Here is a 16,590-nt window from a genome sequence, read left to right as displayed (position 1 = left end):
CGGAAAATTGGGTACTTTTGCTGAATGCACCTCTGTTTAAAAATTCCACAGATGTGTAGTGGCATATATTCAGCTTGTTACTCCAGGGGTAGCACAGCTCATTATGAAAACTTAAAATGGCTATATCTTTTTATCAGAGCAGAATTGGAAAAAATGGTATAGGAAAATAGTGCTTCTTTTGACCTCAAGAATCTACTGTTAACATATTTGTACAAGTTGAAGACACACCCTGTACTATACTTTATGATTTGAAAATAACGAAAGGAACATGCATGCATTTTCCTGGAACAAAGTTCAATTTGAGTGTGATTTTCATTTCCTTTGTTTCAGATTGTGGGAGGAAACTCCCAAAAATGTTTTATGGGAAATACATACACCTACCAAGGTATTTCTCAATCGATACTTAGAAATGAATTTGAATTTCCTCTGCTAATACTATGGGAGGATTGAAACAGCGAAAGAGGTTATACGATCTGTTTCTTGTGGCCATTTCTTTTTACTCGTTTGAGAAATGATAAAAAGATCATTTAGGGTATTATTTCAATAATGCAGTTTCTGATGATGGGAGAGTGACGAAGGAAAATCAACGAATTAGGCAAGAATAAGGGAAGAAATTAAGGGACCAGCCAATACACTTGACAAGAAAGGAGCTAATAGGCCAAGAACCTTTCTTTGATGTTCGAAAATGTAACCACAAGAAAGAGTTTTCTGCTGTAGACGACATAAGGGCCAAAAAAAGCTACATAAAGAATATTTCCAAACAAAAAATGCAGCTATTTATTGAAAATCAACGAACCTATTGATCGCATTCAACGATAGTATGAAGGGGAGGATATTCCCCTCGATACTAAGGGTTTCCACCATATCTACTACTGTCCAGAACTTCTCATTGTTTACACCCTATTGATTCTTTTCAGTGTCTCACAAGGAAAAGCCAGATATCCCGGGGATTTAAAGAAGAATTGAGTTCTTCTAGAAAAGCCAGTTAATGATATGTTGCATTTGTGTTACTTGCAAGGGCGGGTCCAGTGGGGGTGCATGGCCCCCTCTTTGAGAACTTGAGAGAAATATTTTTTCGAATATTTACTTCTGGGAGAGGTTGCTTTCTTAGAATATGTATGTATCACATTTAGAAGATCTATGATTTTTTTGCTCGATGAAAACATAGACGAGGATATATTGAAAAATTCTTAGCCCACTATAGAACCAAACAAAATTTCAATATCAAAATATTTTATTACTCAACATATTCTCCCCTTAATTTGATACATTTATTACAGCGAACCTGCAACGTCTCTAGACCTTTCAAAAAAATGTTTCTTCTTGCTCTGCAAACCAGACCTCCACAGCTTTTATTACCTCCTCGTTGGAAGAAAATTGACGACCTCTTAAACTTGTTGAGGGAAGAGATGATAGTCGGATGGAGCCAAATATGGTGAATAAGGGGGGTGTTCTAGTAATTGAAACCCTAAATCACGAATTTTTTGCATGGCAACATCTCTTTAATTTTTTCCCGTGGAGTGGTCAGTAATGTCGAATAGTATTCTCCGGTTGTTGTTCTACCCTTATCCAAAAAATCAATCATGATTATTCCACGGCAATCCCAAAAAACTGAAGGAAGAACTTTTCCCAGCAGATTGTTGGACACAAAACTTCTTAGGTCTTGGAGAACCAGACTGTCGCCATTTTATCGATTGTTGCTTTGTTTCTGGATCGTAGAAATGTACCCAAGTCTCATCCATAGTAACAATTCGGTTTAAGGAGTCTACATCGTTTTCAAATCGAGCACAGATCGAACGCGATGCTTTTACCCTTGCACACTTTTGGTCAACATTCAAACATTTGGGGATCCATTTTGCAGCAATTTTTCTCATGTCCAAATTGACGTGAACTATATGATATTCGGTGCTTCAGATATCCGTTTTAGCCCAATTCGACGGTTTGATAAAATCATCTCATGAACTGCATCGATATTTTCGGGGACTGACACAGAAACTGGCCTTCCCGATCGGACATCATCTTCAATGGAAAATTCACCTCTTTTGAAGCTTGCAGACCAATTTTTCACGGTCGCATACGAAGAACATTGATCACCAAGGGTATTGAGCATTCTCCAAGACCTAAGAAGTTTCGTGTTCAAAAATCTGCTGGAAAAGTCCTTGCTTCAGTTTTTTGAGATTGCCATGGAGTAATCATGATTGATTTTTTGGATAACGGTAGAACAATAACAGGAGATTAGTATTCGACATTACTGACCACTCTACGGGAAAAATTTAAGAGAAAAGACGCGGAAAGCTATCCAAAGGTGTTTTGTTTTTGCAGGACAACGCCCCTGCACACACATCTCATGTTTCCATGTATGAAATTCGTGATTTAGGGTTTGAATTACTAGAACACCCCCCTTATTCACCAGATTTAGCTCCATCCGACTATCATCTCTTTCCTCAACTGAAAAAAAGTTTAAAAGGTCGTAAATTTTCTTCCAAGGAAGAGGTTATAAAAGCTCTGGTTTGCAGAGCAAGAAGAAACATTTTTTTTTTAAAGGTCTAGAGAGGATGCAGGTTCGCTGTAATAAATGTATCCAAGAGGATTATTTGGTTATATAGTAGGATAGGACTTTTTCAATATATCCTCGTATATCTTTTTAACTGTAATATAAGCTATATATCGGAAAGAAAACTACTTTGAAACTTACTTCTATTTGAAGAGGGAAATGAAAGCATTTTTCGATGCTCGAAAAAAATATATCTCTCAGTTCTCGAAAAGCAACTCTTCTAGTAATAACTCCGGAAATTTCATCAAACTCAGTGCAACCGTTCGGTCTTGATGAATTTTCAACTGACATATTCTAAAAGGGCAACTCTTCTAGTATTAAATCTCGATATTTTCAGGAGTGATGTTGGGGTAGGGTATAATTTTATATCTGACATTCTGTAAGGTGTTCGTTGAAAATACATAAATAGTTATAGATAGATTTTATTTGATCAGAGTACCCTACAGGTGTGGAGCTAAAAAATTGAATATAATGAATATATCTTTATAATTTTATATGAACAATATATCTTAAAGAAAACTACTTTGAAACTTATTCTTATTCGAAGAATCGTTTTTCTATATTCGAAAAAATATTTCTCTCAAGTTATCTCAAAGGGGAGGGAGGTAATCAGTTTAATCGCTTGGAATAGGACTTGGCAATTTCTTTTCAAACTTTTCCCATGTCTATAAAAATTTACAAAGATAAAAAAGTGGGACGCCAAAGACGCATTCAATAGGTATCATAAAATAAATTAAAAAACTCTCTTCGTGGGAAATTCGTAATATGTCCATTTTATGGTAAACTGGAATAAATATACCATTATCGTGCTGAATGTAATAAATATTCAAGTACCCACATAATTGGAATTGGTTAAGTTAGAAGGGAAACCTAAATCGTTCGAAAACAACACGAGGGAAATGCAAGTCCTCTGAAATCGATTGCTACGGAAGAAATACCATAAAGTTGATTAGTACATGATGATTGAATCGGATAGTGTACCCATTAACTGCAGAACATCAATTTTATTATTGCTTCCTTTCAGCTGCACATTTCAGGTTCATTACAATGATATATAGGAGCTATCTGGTCCAATAACTATATCAATTTTATTGGGAGATATTTGTAGCATGAATCATGGAATGTATATTTACTGTCGCCTATTGTTGGGCCAAAAAGTGGATATCTCTTATTTGAGGACTATCCATTAGTAGTATCGAAAAATAGCTATTGTTGGTGGAAACTAGAATTTTTTACAAACCTCTTTGTTACCAGTTTGATGTAGATATTATCTTAAGCTAGATACACCGCCAACTTTTGAAGTTATTGTGATAGAGAAATGGGATGGCAGTCTGGTGTAATAATACCTAAATATGTGGTATTGTTACCCTTCAGTATCAGGTGGTGTTGTGTAATGAAATATTCAAGTTTTAAAAACATAGTCAAAAGTTACAAGTGGGTGGTGTAGCTTCAAATAGAACTTACACCAAACAGGAATAACTTGGGAAGTGTAATAATATTCTGACCTGGTAAATTGTAATGAAAATGAAACAAATTGTAGTATTCACCAGGTTTTACCCAGGGTAATTTGACTGGTGTAGGTTCAACTCTGAATTTACTGTTTTGTTGTATTTTAATTGAATATCTTCTTTTCGAAGCAAGGCCGAACTTTCAACGACCCTGAATATTAGATTTTCTGGGAAAATTGTCACCTCCACCAATAACGAACGAATTGAATTGAAATTCACAAAATTAATTAATTTCATCACGAGGTTTACACATTACAGATAATGAATTTACATTCACAGCAAAGCAATCAAATTTTCAAATGGCCCATTATTCCGAACAATGAATATGATTATGCACAGTACTCCAATAAATCGATCGGAAAATATATGAACCATCCAATATTCACCACGTTTTCATTGAGAGGTACAAAGATTTTGAAAAATCCTAGTCTAGGCCCAGCTCTTCCTCGCAAAATGAAATTTGATTTCGTAGAAATATCTTACAACGTTCTAAATGGATTAAAAATTTCAAAGGGTGATATTGCACTGCTACCCTGAGGTTCTAACTAACAACAGAGCTGAATTGATTTTGAAAAAATTTCCAGAATCCTGAAATATTTGCCCCAAAGGATTGTGCCAAAAGAAATTGGATGTTCACTCCCAAAGGATGAAAAAATATGATTCGCAAACTCTGGTGAATAGATGCTTAAGATGGTGTATATCTAAGTAAAGAATATTATAAAGTTTCTTCGTATTTCTTTTGAATTTTTACAGAACTATACGGTAATTGATAAATTGATGAATTAGATGGTAGAATCAATAGATATTGCACTGCTACCCTGAGGTTCTAACTAACAACAGAGCTGAATTGATTTTGAAAAAATGTCCGGAATCCTGAAATATTTGCCCTAAAGGATTGTGCCAAAAAAAATTGGATGTTCACTTCCAAAGGATGAAGAAATATGATTCGCAAACTTTGGTGAATAGATGCTTAAGATGGTGTATATCTAAGTAAAGAATATTATGAAGTTTCTTAGTATTTCTTTTGAATTTTTACAGAACTATACAGTGATTGATCATTGATAAATTAGATGGTAGAATCAATAGATGTTGCATTGCTACCCTGAGGTTCTAACTAACAACAGAGCTGAATTGATTTTGAAAAAATGACCAGAATCCTGAAATATTTGCCCCATAGGATTGTGCCAAAAAAAATTGGATGTTCACTTCCAAAGGATGAAAAAATAGGATTCGCAAACTCTGGTGAATAGATGCTTAAGATGGTGTATATCTAAGTGAAGAATATTATGAAGTTTCTTAGTATTTCTTTTGAATTTTTACAGAACTATACAGTAATTGATCATTGATAAATTAGATGGTAGAATCAATAGATGTTGCATTGCTACCCTGAGGTTCTAACTAACAACAGAGCTGAATTGATTTTGAAAAAATGACCAGAATCCTGAAATATTTGCCCCATAGGATTGTGCCAAAAAAAATTGGATGTTCACTTCCAAAGGATGAAAAAATAGGATTCGCAAACTCTGGTGAATAGATGCTTAAGATGGTGTATATCTAAGTGAAGAATATTATGAAGTTTCTTAGTATTTCTTTTGAATTTTTACAGAACTATACAGTGATTGATCATTGATAAATTAGATGGTAGAATCAATAGATGTTGCATTGCTACCCTGAGGTTCTAACTAACAACAGAGCTGAATTGATTTTGAAAAAATGACCAGAATCCTGAAATTTTTGCCCCATAGGATTTTGCCAAAAAAAATTGGATGTTTACTCCCAAAGAATGAAAAAATATGATTCGCAAACTTTGGTGAATAGATGCTTAAGATGGTGTATATCTAAGTAAAGAATATCATGAAGTTTTTTGGTATTTCTTTTGAATTTTTACAAAACTATACAGTGATTGATAATTGATAAATTAGATGGTAGAATCAATAGATATTGCACTGCTACCCTGAGGTTCTAACTAACAACAGAGCTGAATTGATTTTGAAAAAATGTCCAGAATCCTGAAATATTTGCCCCAAAGTATTGTGTCAAAAGAAATTGGATGTTCACTCCCAAAGGATGAAAAAATATGATTCGCAAACTCTGGTGAATAGATGCTCAAGATGGTGTATATCTAAGTAAAGAATATTATGAAGTTTCTTGAAATTTCTTTGAATTTTTACAGAACTATACAGTGATTAATAATTGATAAATTAGATGGTAGAATCAATAGATATTGCACTGCTACCCTGAGGTTCTAACTAGCAACAGAGCTGAATTGATTTTGAAAAAATGTCTAGAATCCTGAAATATTTGCCCCAAAGGATTGTGCCAACAGAAATTGGATGTTTACTCCCAAAGAATGAAAAAATATGATTCGCAAACTCTGGTGAATAGATGCTTAAGATGGTGTATATCTAAGTAAAGAATATTATGAAGTTTCTTGAAATTTCTTTGAATTTTTACAGAACTATACCTACAGTGATTAATAATTGATAAATTAGATGGTAGAATCAATAGATATTGCACTGCTACCCTGAGGTTCTAACTAACAACAGAGCTGAATTGATTTTGAAAAAATGTCCAGAATCCTGAAATATTTGCCCCAAATAATTGTGCGAAAAGAAATTGGATGTTTACTCCCAAAGAATGAAAAAATATGATTCGCAATTTTTGGTGAATAGATGCTCAAGATGGTGTATATCTAAGTAAAGAATATTATGAAGTTTCTTAGTATTTCTTTTGAATTTTTACAGAACTATGCAGTGACTGAATTAATAAATGAGATGGTAGAATCAAGTGGCTTCCCTACTCAGTGAGCGATTAAATTCAAATATTCAAATTAAAACGAACTAAATATCTCCAATGAGATCCTATTCAGAAAATCGCACAAAACTCTCCCATGATGAAGCATGAATAATGCATATAAATTCGATTAACTTGAATCCGGGAATCTTATGAGCATGATCTATTTCCCCTCAAAATTCAGAATGCACGTCCTACCAATATTTCTACCCTGAAATTGCCGGATATACAATCTATGCCCGATACAATCTGAACAAGGATATATAGCTCGAATATAACACGAAACAGAACAGAATGGAAGTAACTAATCCAGCGCAACAGAATCGGAAAGTTCCCCCTTCTCGGGCAAAAAAAGTTTTCACCGCGGAAATAGTTTTCAAATTTTTACCGTTGAAATTTGAATTGTGTGTGGAGTTCGAAAGGCATCGCTTACCTTCTGCCGCTGCTGTGAACTGTTTTAATGAACTAAAGTCTCCGGATTCGAGGGGGTTATGAATGAAAAATCCATAGTCCTGAAACTAAGTGGGTCTAACCTGCTATGAAGGGATGATGTAATCCTGCTACCCCATTCTATTCAGTCCTCACGCCGACACTCTTTCTTCCTATGGCCATAACTTCTAGCTCCGGAACGTGTTTAACACTATCGTTAAAGACAAAGACTTAGCGAGTTATGTGGGGCATTAGGTTCTTCTGAAAAAGCCCAGTATTGATTTCCCCTTTTATCTGCTACGGGAACGCTGACCTGAAAAACCTTCTTAATATTACACTATGCGATGTTGCCTATATTATTCCAACCTTCGCCCTTTGTAAGGGAAAATGCGCGCGCCTCAAGATATAAATCTTAGTCCTTCGTACGAGATCAAGAACGCAAAAATCAAATCCTGATTTCCTCATCCCAGCACCTAGAAAACTCATCAAACAGCCCCAAGCAGTCTCAAACTAACAGACGTCGCATTTTTCGGTATAAAACCTCGCGAAAACCCTTAAACAAAATTAATACCCCGTCGCAGACGGCACCACTAATCAAATCGATATAATCGAACGAGTTTAATTGGAATTGAGTATTCCGCATCTGGATTCACATTATTGCCAATAAAATCCGTCAAATTACCCTTCCCGGAGAAACCACAAAGGCTGCATCAGAATCTTCAGTCTGGGAATCGACGACCAACATGAAAACAGGGGTACAAGGAGATCCACCCTTTTTCCCAAACTGATGGGACGAATTTCTTCCATGCCGATTGTGAGATGTGAGATTATAATAGATTAGACTGCCCCTCTGCCATTTAGCAACCTTTTTTCGTGCATTGTTTAATGTTGACTTTGGAAACGAGGAGGATATGAAGAATTTCAGACTTATTTTCTACGGAATGAGTAGAAAACTTGGGACAATTATAAGAACTAGATGGGAATCCTTCAGGGGAGTCAGAAATTAATTTCCTCCCCATTAAAACTAGATCCTTCGAAGTTTTTAAGAACTATGTTGTTTCAACAATAAAAAGTTATTAAACAATTTTGAATCCACCAGGAAAATTCTGAGAAAAACATGTGAAACATCTACTGAAACACTTTCCTATTGAGAATGTTTCCTTCCTAAGACGAATATTACATTTTTACTGAAAGAGATTTTGGAAGAATGGGGAAACTACCCCTCCACATCACAATGATGAAAAGAAAGAATTATAGGAAATTTTGTTGATATATGTGCTTTTTTCTGCATTTATATACATTCGAAGAATACTGATGAATAATTAATTGATATGAATTCAATTTTCACTTCAAAAATTTGTTTTTTGGAAAATTTTGTCCTTGCCAAAAACGCTTTTCATTGGCTTTTTTTCGAACATTTGCAGTCGTAGTGTGAACATTCGCAGAAAACGATACAGAATCGTGAATGGATTAATCGGAATTCCCGAGCCTGAACGAAAATTCCCCACAGTAATTAATAAAACGCAATAATTGAACACTGGCATTTTCAAAGAACAGCGTTCAAAAGAACTAATTTGATCAGCAGCGTTGTCTCCGCTTTTTCATCTGCGTCCTAATTATCCCCATCAGTTGGAAACGGTGCATTTTCGAGGTCGGTCGGAGATTTCCCGGAATTTGCTGTATTTCCTGGAAATCCCGATCCAGGAGGGCAACAATGGAGGAGTTGCCTTGCGCGGACACGTTCCCCCAAAAGTTTTTATTCAAACTTCGCGCATATGCGGCGATAGTTGTTACATTGCGGCATTGTCACTGCTAAACGGAAACCGTCAAAGCGCTTGCTCTTTCTCTTTGGCGAATTATCCGGGAAATTTATTCGTATCCTCCTCTTTGTCTGGAAAGAAAAAAACCCGAAGCGTTGAACGATATACCGCGAATAAGTTACATGTTGCGTGATCTACCGGAAAAAGCGCTCTGCTGTATTTCGAACACAACCCCAGTTCTACGTCACAGCTTAATTTTCTTCATATATAGGGTGCCCCAGAAGAAATGAATGATCCTGCAACACCTCAAAGAAGTGTGCTATGAAAAACTTATCGTTTGTAGAAATGTCTCTTTCCTTCGAAATTATCGATTTCACATCAACCAATTCTCCATGGAAATTACCAATAGATATGCAGGAAGCCGTATGAACTGCTGCTGCCATTTTTTGAATATAGATTTCAAAATGGTAAAATGCATCTTCATAACTTATTTAATGACTATTCGACTGAATAGCAAAAAATTAAAAATTGTATGATTTCTCCTCCTACTCAATGATGAAATGTTGTTTTTTCCAAAACAACGAATCAAATTTCTGCGTGTCCACATTATTATTATAATAAATGTTCAGACTTTCTGCCACCTATACTACCATACATGCGCGACATCAACGAATGAACACTCTTTTGAGAAGTCGCGCATGACACATGTATACAACGGCAATCAATAAGATCTTCTATGAAATTTTATAAGAAAGCTACGTGATTTTTATGATGTATCCATTCCTTCACTCAAATAGGATCTCCAATAGAAATATATCCAATTACAGTGACTCAACTACAACTTTACAACGAACAAAACATCAAAACCAACAAAAATACAAACACACTTGTATTCGTAATAAATATATGCATGAAATTAAATCAGATATAAGTAACAAATTATATCACAATTAGATATTTATGATAAACAAGCTGAAGTTATGAATTATCTTCATATAAATAGAAGGTAAAAGGCCGCAATATGAAACATATCGACATATCAACATGATGGTTATAAAATCGAGTTATTCTCAGAAAAGTTATGATGAATAAAGTGATGTCCATGCCTGTGGAACAAGGAACAAAATGACAAAACGAACATTAAAAAGAAGGTGATCAATCAAAGTAGAATTGCTGACTGCACGATTTGAAAACACTTCATCGAAAATAACCCTTCTATGATCCAAATTTATCATTCTAAACAATTTTAGTCAGAAATTATACGGACAAATAGCTGACGAATGATAAATCTGAATATTTTTTCTAAATTCCCTCCAACATTCAAATGTATTTATAATGAAAGGGAATCTACACAAGTATCTATAATATCTTGAAGGGTATAATATATACAGTGTTTGTCTCTAAATCCTAAATGCAGTAAATCGAAGACAGTTTTTTATTGTGAATATGCTCGGGCACGTCAATCAGTATTTTAAATTGTGTTTTTTTTATGTAAGACAATGATATATACGTCAGCATGTAGCAAAATCGAGATATGAACGATAATTTTTTCAAATGGCAATACTAATTTCTTATGACTATTCTTAAAGAGTACCTATATCAATATCAAGTTACATAGGCGTAATAAATATCGTATTACTATTCCTTGTCGTTAAAAGGATATTTCACAATATCAACCAATGCGTAAATGGAGGAATCTGATTCAACTCCGTGAAATATTTCAGTCAGTTCGAAAATGGGATGTCAAGAGGTGAGACACAATATTTGAGGAAAAATGCAGTACTTAACTAAACTGACCTCATCTTTTTAAAAGGTACGACACGCGTATCTCCCAGAAAAATCATCGTAAATCTCAATGTGATACACATTCTAGAAAAGCAACTCAAGTTTCATCGTGCAACCATTCGGTCTTGATGAATTTTTAACTGACCTCATCTTTTTCGGGATTTTTCAAAGGTCAACTTTTGTCACGCATATCTCCCAGAAAAATCATCGTGGATTCAAATGTGATACATATTCGGGAAGAGCAACTCTTTAAGTAATAGATCTCGAAATTTCATCGAGCTGGGTGCAGCTGTTCGGCATTGATGATTTTTTAACTGAAACCCTCTTTTTGGGAATTTTTCTGAGCTCAACTTTTGACTCCCACAAAAGTCATGGTGAATCTGAAGTTCATAAAAGAGCAACTCCTTCTAGAAATGAATATTCGAAAAATAATTCTAGCTCTCGAGTTCCCAAAGGGGGGTAGCATGGCCCCCCACTAGAACCGCCCTTACGACACAGAGCAAAAGTATTCAAGGTATCTTTGGTTTAACGTTATAGGCTCACAATTATATACATTCGATTGATTGATAGGCTTTCAAAACTCATGCATAAAGTATAAAGTTCTGAATTTACATGTAGGAAGCACTAAGAAGCAGTTAAATACAAAAGAGTCCATGGAAGTTGCAAGAGTATTTCTCCTATAACATTTTCATGACCGGGATTTGTGAAATAAACCACAATTTTATTGGTTTTTCTGAATGTGTCCCAATGTGTTTCCTGTGGAAGTTTCAGTGGAAGGAGGGTTGAACTTTCTTTTCATGCTTTATTGGGAATAATTAATTGATAAAATAAAAATCCCCCAACAACTCTCGACCAATCAATCGAATGTCAATAAAGACTCACTCACTCCTGGAAGAACAATAATCCTGATAATCCCAACACAACAATATATTGAGGATAGGCAATTCCAGATCTTCGGAATCGTGGTTTTTCTCAACCGATGTCTTCCTAATCAACTGAGCCGCTAATCCAAAAACCGACAAACTGATGTGGCCTACGTGTTTCGCAGATTAAACAATAATCATGTGGTGAAAAAGGGAAAATGAATTTTCTCCCTACACATGTTCGGTTTGTCGAACGTGACTATTTTCATGCATGAGATGAAAAGTTCGAACTGCATTAAGCGTTACCTTTTCTGAATCGATGTTCAACATCCCTGATTTGACTCAAGTGAGGAAGTTTATTAGGTATTCAAGAAACTCTTCCGGCTGTTGACTAAAATCCTTTCAGCAACTATCTATCCTATGTCGCCAATAACAGCTCTTTTGTTGTGAGGTTAAAAGAGAGAAGAGAAGAGAAGTATTTTGAATTTGGTCCCATTGACGTGAGAAAATGTTATACAGCGTGTCCCAAATTTGGGATATGACGTCATTAATAAGTTTTTCAAATGGCAATAATTTTTCATGGCCATTCTTAAAAGGTCTATGAAGTTACACATACATATTGAATTCTTATTCCTTGTTGTTGAAAATATATTCAACAAACATTCACTAATTCGAAAATGAAAGAATTCAATTCAATGAAATAATTCCGTAAGTTAGGGCTTCTCTGACTCTGAGGAATACTTTGGCATATTCTGGGGCTTCTCTATCAACGTTCAGTATAAGCAAGAACAGAGAGGGACATATTTTGAGCAAAATTGTAAGCCGAAATCTCCTCAAACCTAGGTGTAGGTAGGGGCTATAACCCCTAAATTCTTCATAGGGAATAGAGGGTGAGCTAAACCTCAATTGGAAGATAATATGTCCCTCCACATAATACTATTGTCTTCCAATGGAGGTATAGCTCACCCTCTATTCCGTATTGAGAATTTAGGGGTGATAGCTCCTCCACCTAGGGTTGAGGAGATTTCGGCTTACAATTCTGCTCAAAATATGTCCCCCTACGAATATAAATTGACCTGTTCCGGCATTTTATCTGAAATCATCCTTGTCGTGACAAGTTTTCAAATTGTCACCCTGTATAATTATTGTCTGTAAGTGTTTTTTTCTGGAAAAGTTCACAATGTATAAAGAGGAACTGAATTCAAATAAAGAAATTAAAAAAAAAAATAATATTAAAAAAACATTTAAAAATGTTTCCTATAACATATCACTTAGTCTTCATTATCTTCACATTTTGGACATTCATAGTGAGTATTTTTGATGCCCTTGTTGTCCACAAACCCATCTTTTACAATTGATACAGAAAAAAAATCCTAACTTGCTAGATACCCAAAAAAATTTTAACAGCTCAAAAAAATTACGAATAATAACGATAGGAATTCAGTCTTTTTATATGTACATACATACCTGCATTGATGTTCCATCCGGGAGGGACACAAATGTTACCATTTAAACAACCATCCAGCATAATCCATTGTCGAGCAGTTTTTTGAATTATTTATACATGACTTCACTCCTGAAAAATATCTTCGCCATTCATTCCAACCATCCGGGTAACGACTGAAAATATATCTCGTAAACATTATCTCTCTTCCGTTGAGATGTATCGTGAAATATTAATTGGAACGAATGTAGTTCTTAGGCGAGCAAGTCAATTATACTCATTAATTCATGTCCTAATGAGGACATGTAGCTACCCTCGAAATAACATGTTTTTTGTTGTTTCGTGGATTGTTGTTGGGTCAATACCTCGGCGCAATTTTGCCATTCTTAAAAACATTGTGTTGCTAATTGAACATCTGGATTTTATGGACTTCACCTTTTTTGTTCGAGCAATATTAGATACCGTCTGATTTGCGTTAAAGAATAACATGAACATGATCTACAGCATGCAGTGACGTGCAAAAAGAGGTTCATAAAATGGGAAAAACGAAAGCCATGGACGTAGATAAATAGGGATAAAGTTATAGGCACACCCCCTCCCAGAATTCTAGGTGCCCCCTCCCCATCCCAGGTACTGTGTAATAAGATATTTAACTCTGATAAAGGTAGTTCTTCGAATACTCGGAAAACAAATAAAGTTTCAGTCAAAATATGAAAGCATTATATGGTTTTTCAAAAACCCAAAACGAATAATGTTCTAGTGAAAATTCAAATTTTTCTTCAACATAATAATGCATGGATGGTCATCACAAAACTTTCATAGTACAGGAGGTTGCAACCACCTGGGAGCTGTAATAAAATATAAAAGGATTCCAAGTACTTCAAAAGTTAAGGATGGCAATAAAAATGTCACTTTACAAAAAACACTGCCTCGTATTTAACAGGGATTGAATTTCTGTGGACGCATGTGGTTTAGTTTAGATAATAGCCACAACCCAAACCTACGGGCACGTGCATTCCTTGGAAGGATTTACAATAGGCGCCTATATAGTGCCGACAGTAAGTAGTAATAAATCGACTGAAGTGGCAAAAACATATCCTTCAATAAACATTACGAGCGCGGTTACTTTGACCTTATAAGACTTGACTAAGAAGTCGATTTTTTTTACCCCAATTTAGTATTAAGAAGTCTTTATGGTTATCATGTGGGAAAGAGACAAGTGCAGGATTCGTTTAGATGTTTACTATTCTCTAATATAGTAATAAGGTTATTATTGTTCCATGAAACATGAGTATTGCAAAAAAATAGCCTCGTCAGAGAGTTTGCCTCTGGCCTCGTATTTCACATCGAAAGAATTCCTGTCGACGCATGTCAATTAGATAACGTCCATGAACCAAAAATGCGTGAAGGAGCATATTTTTGTTGGAGGTTGGAGGATTAACGATAGATGTCTACAGCGCATAAATAGTGCTTATAAATTGACAAAAGAGGCAGAGGCAGAAACATGTTCTTCTATATAAATTACGATGGCGTTTCCTTCGACCCTGCAGGGGTAGTTTTTTCGCCCTGTTGGAGAGATAAGTGTAGGACGATAAAAGGTCGTTTAGATGTTTACTAACTCCCTCAATTTAATACTCATTATGAGTAGTTTAATAGAACATACGACAAAACAAAAACACAGAATAAGATTTGGACTTTTATAAATCGATACACCTAACAACTGACTCATCGATTCAAATCCCTATTATATCATATTTCTCAGGACCATCTATTCGCTTGAAGAAAATTGTTAGATTTATGATACGAAAAAAGTCGAAATTTTTTTATTTTTGAGCCGAAAATGTTCTCAAACGTACTGATGGCGAATTTGTTCTTTTACCTTTGAGGAATATTTTCCCAAATGTCCGTCGAAGCATTGCCGAGCTGTTGTTATGTCTGCGGTGGGTCAGGTGAGCGGTGAATTGCTACGACATTGCAGGCCAGACATGTTCAATCTATGCTTAATGAGGCAGAGCATTCGGTTGATGCCCTGCGCTATATGCGGCCGTTGTTTGGACGAGCATTATCTTAGATTAAGATGGAAATTGTCACCGAAGACTGCCACAAAAGGAACAATAATAGGTTCTACAATCAAAGCACTCTACCTTCACCTCACCTACTGCTATCATAGTTGCGTAAATGAGGATAATAAGATTTGTGCGCCCTTTTGAACAAATGCCACTGCAAACGCACACTTATATATTGGAAAATAATCAAATTCCCGGGTTACTACACTGGGAAAAATATCATCATATGCATTCAAACATTCATAACTTTTTGTGAACGAGCCATACTGTACAATATTTAGTCTTCGGTTCGAAAATTCGAAGAAGAGATAGTTATATACCTGTGAGCATGATTATAAACATCGATAAAGAAAAAAGACAATGAGTAATTCATTTTCGTATTATGAACGAGTAAATTGATATTGATAAACTAAAACTGAATTTGAAGAGATGGTTACGCATACAGCTCCCATGATTTATTCAATACAGTTTCGAACCAGAGTGTTTCCGAATCAGGTCGCGATGAAAATTCATACATTTATCTCGATCTTTTTCCTGATAATTTTCACAAAATGGGACGGTGAGTTCTTCATTTTAATATTCAGTTCGAAAATAATACCTGCCAACGTATTCATAAATATAATATTTAAGTTGATTAAAAATATAATTTGAACACAAAACAACTAATGCATGAACCCATGAATTTCAATAAGAAAAAAGCAAAAAATTTGAACTGTCAATTACTTGTTCAAGAAATCTCTATTTAAAAAAGTGCCTTCATATTTTAAATGCATCTCTTTCGAAGTGAAACTATTTTTTTTTCGGTGTATCACGAAATGAACAATATTTAATACTCTCACAAACATAAAATATATTGAATCCTGAAACACTACACAGTTTCTGCTGAAAATTTGAACATTTCATCGGTAAGGGTAAGTAAAAAAGATTTCACTCACCTTAAAAAATGATTCTATTCAGGTGGCTACGAATCATACAAAAATTCATTCCATTTTAGATTTCAGATTTAATAATTATTGGGCTATATTCTGTTGCTCATTAAGAATAAGATGAGCTATATTATAATTTTTAGATAAGTAGAAAAAAATGTTTTTTTTCAACCTAGTTTCAAGATTGTGATTCGTTGAAGTTATTAAGGGTTAATAACATTCTGAATAAAATTGATTCAAAGTCTCAGTAATCCAAAGATGTCAATTTTCCATGTATTTTTGAATACCCAAGAATGATTTGAAGAAACTGTTTGTAGGTACCATTATTTTACTTCAATTTGCAACTTTTCAGCCTTTTCAACTGTTTCTGTCTTGATGTTAATATTTGGGTATGTACAACACTATGAATTCAGTTAGGGGTAGAAACCTGAAAGAAAAAAAGCAACAACAAAAAACACAATA

At 34.9% G+C, this 16,590-nt stretch overlaps 1 protein-coding gene across 22 annotated transcripts in view; it reads right to left on the bottom strand.

Annotated features, from left to right (window-relative positions):
• LOC123321353 (calcium-dependent secretion activator) overlaps positions 1-13,578 on the bottom strand; it is a 98,238-nt gene extending 84,660 nt beyond the window's left edge. For 9 of the 22 annotated variants that reach the window (XM_044908866.1, XM_044908867.1, XM_044908877.1 and 6 more), the window contains exon 1: positions 13,160-13,575. The gene's annotated coding sequence lies outside the window, so the exon portion shown is untranslated. Of the gene's footprint in view, positions 1-7,288; positions 7,598-13,159 lie in introns of those variants that run through there. The other 13 variants (XM_044908864.1, XM_044908865.1, XM_044908861.1 and 10 more) reach the window with 5 other exon arrangements.
• Positions 13,579-16,590: the final 3,012 nt, after the last annotated feature.

This window comes from Coccinella septempunctata, chromosome X (assembly GCF_907165205.1).
Source record: "Coccinella septempunctata chromosome X, icCocSept1.1, whole genome shotgun sequence".
In the NCBI taxonomy this organism is placed as follows: Eukaryota; Metazoa; Arthropoda; class Insecta; order Coleoptera; family Coccinellidae; genus Coccinella; species Coccinella septempunctata.
This window is presented reverse-complemented; position numbering and strand designations above follow the sequence as displayed.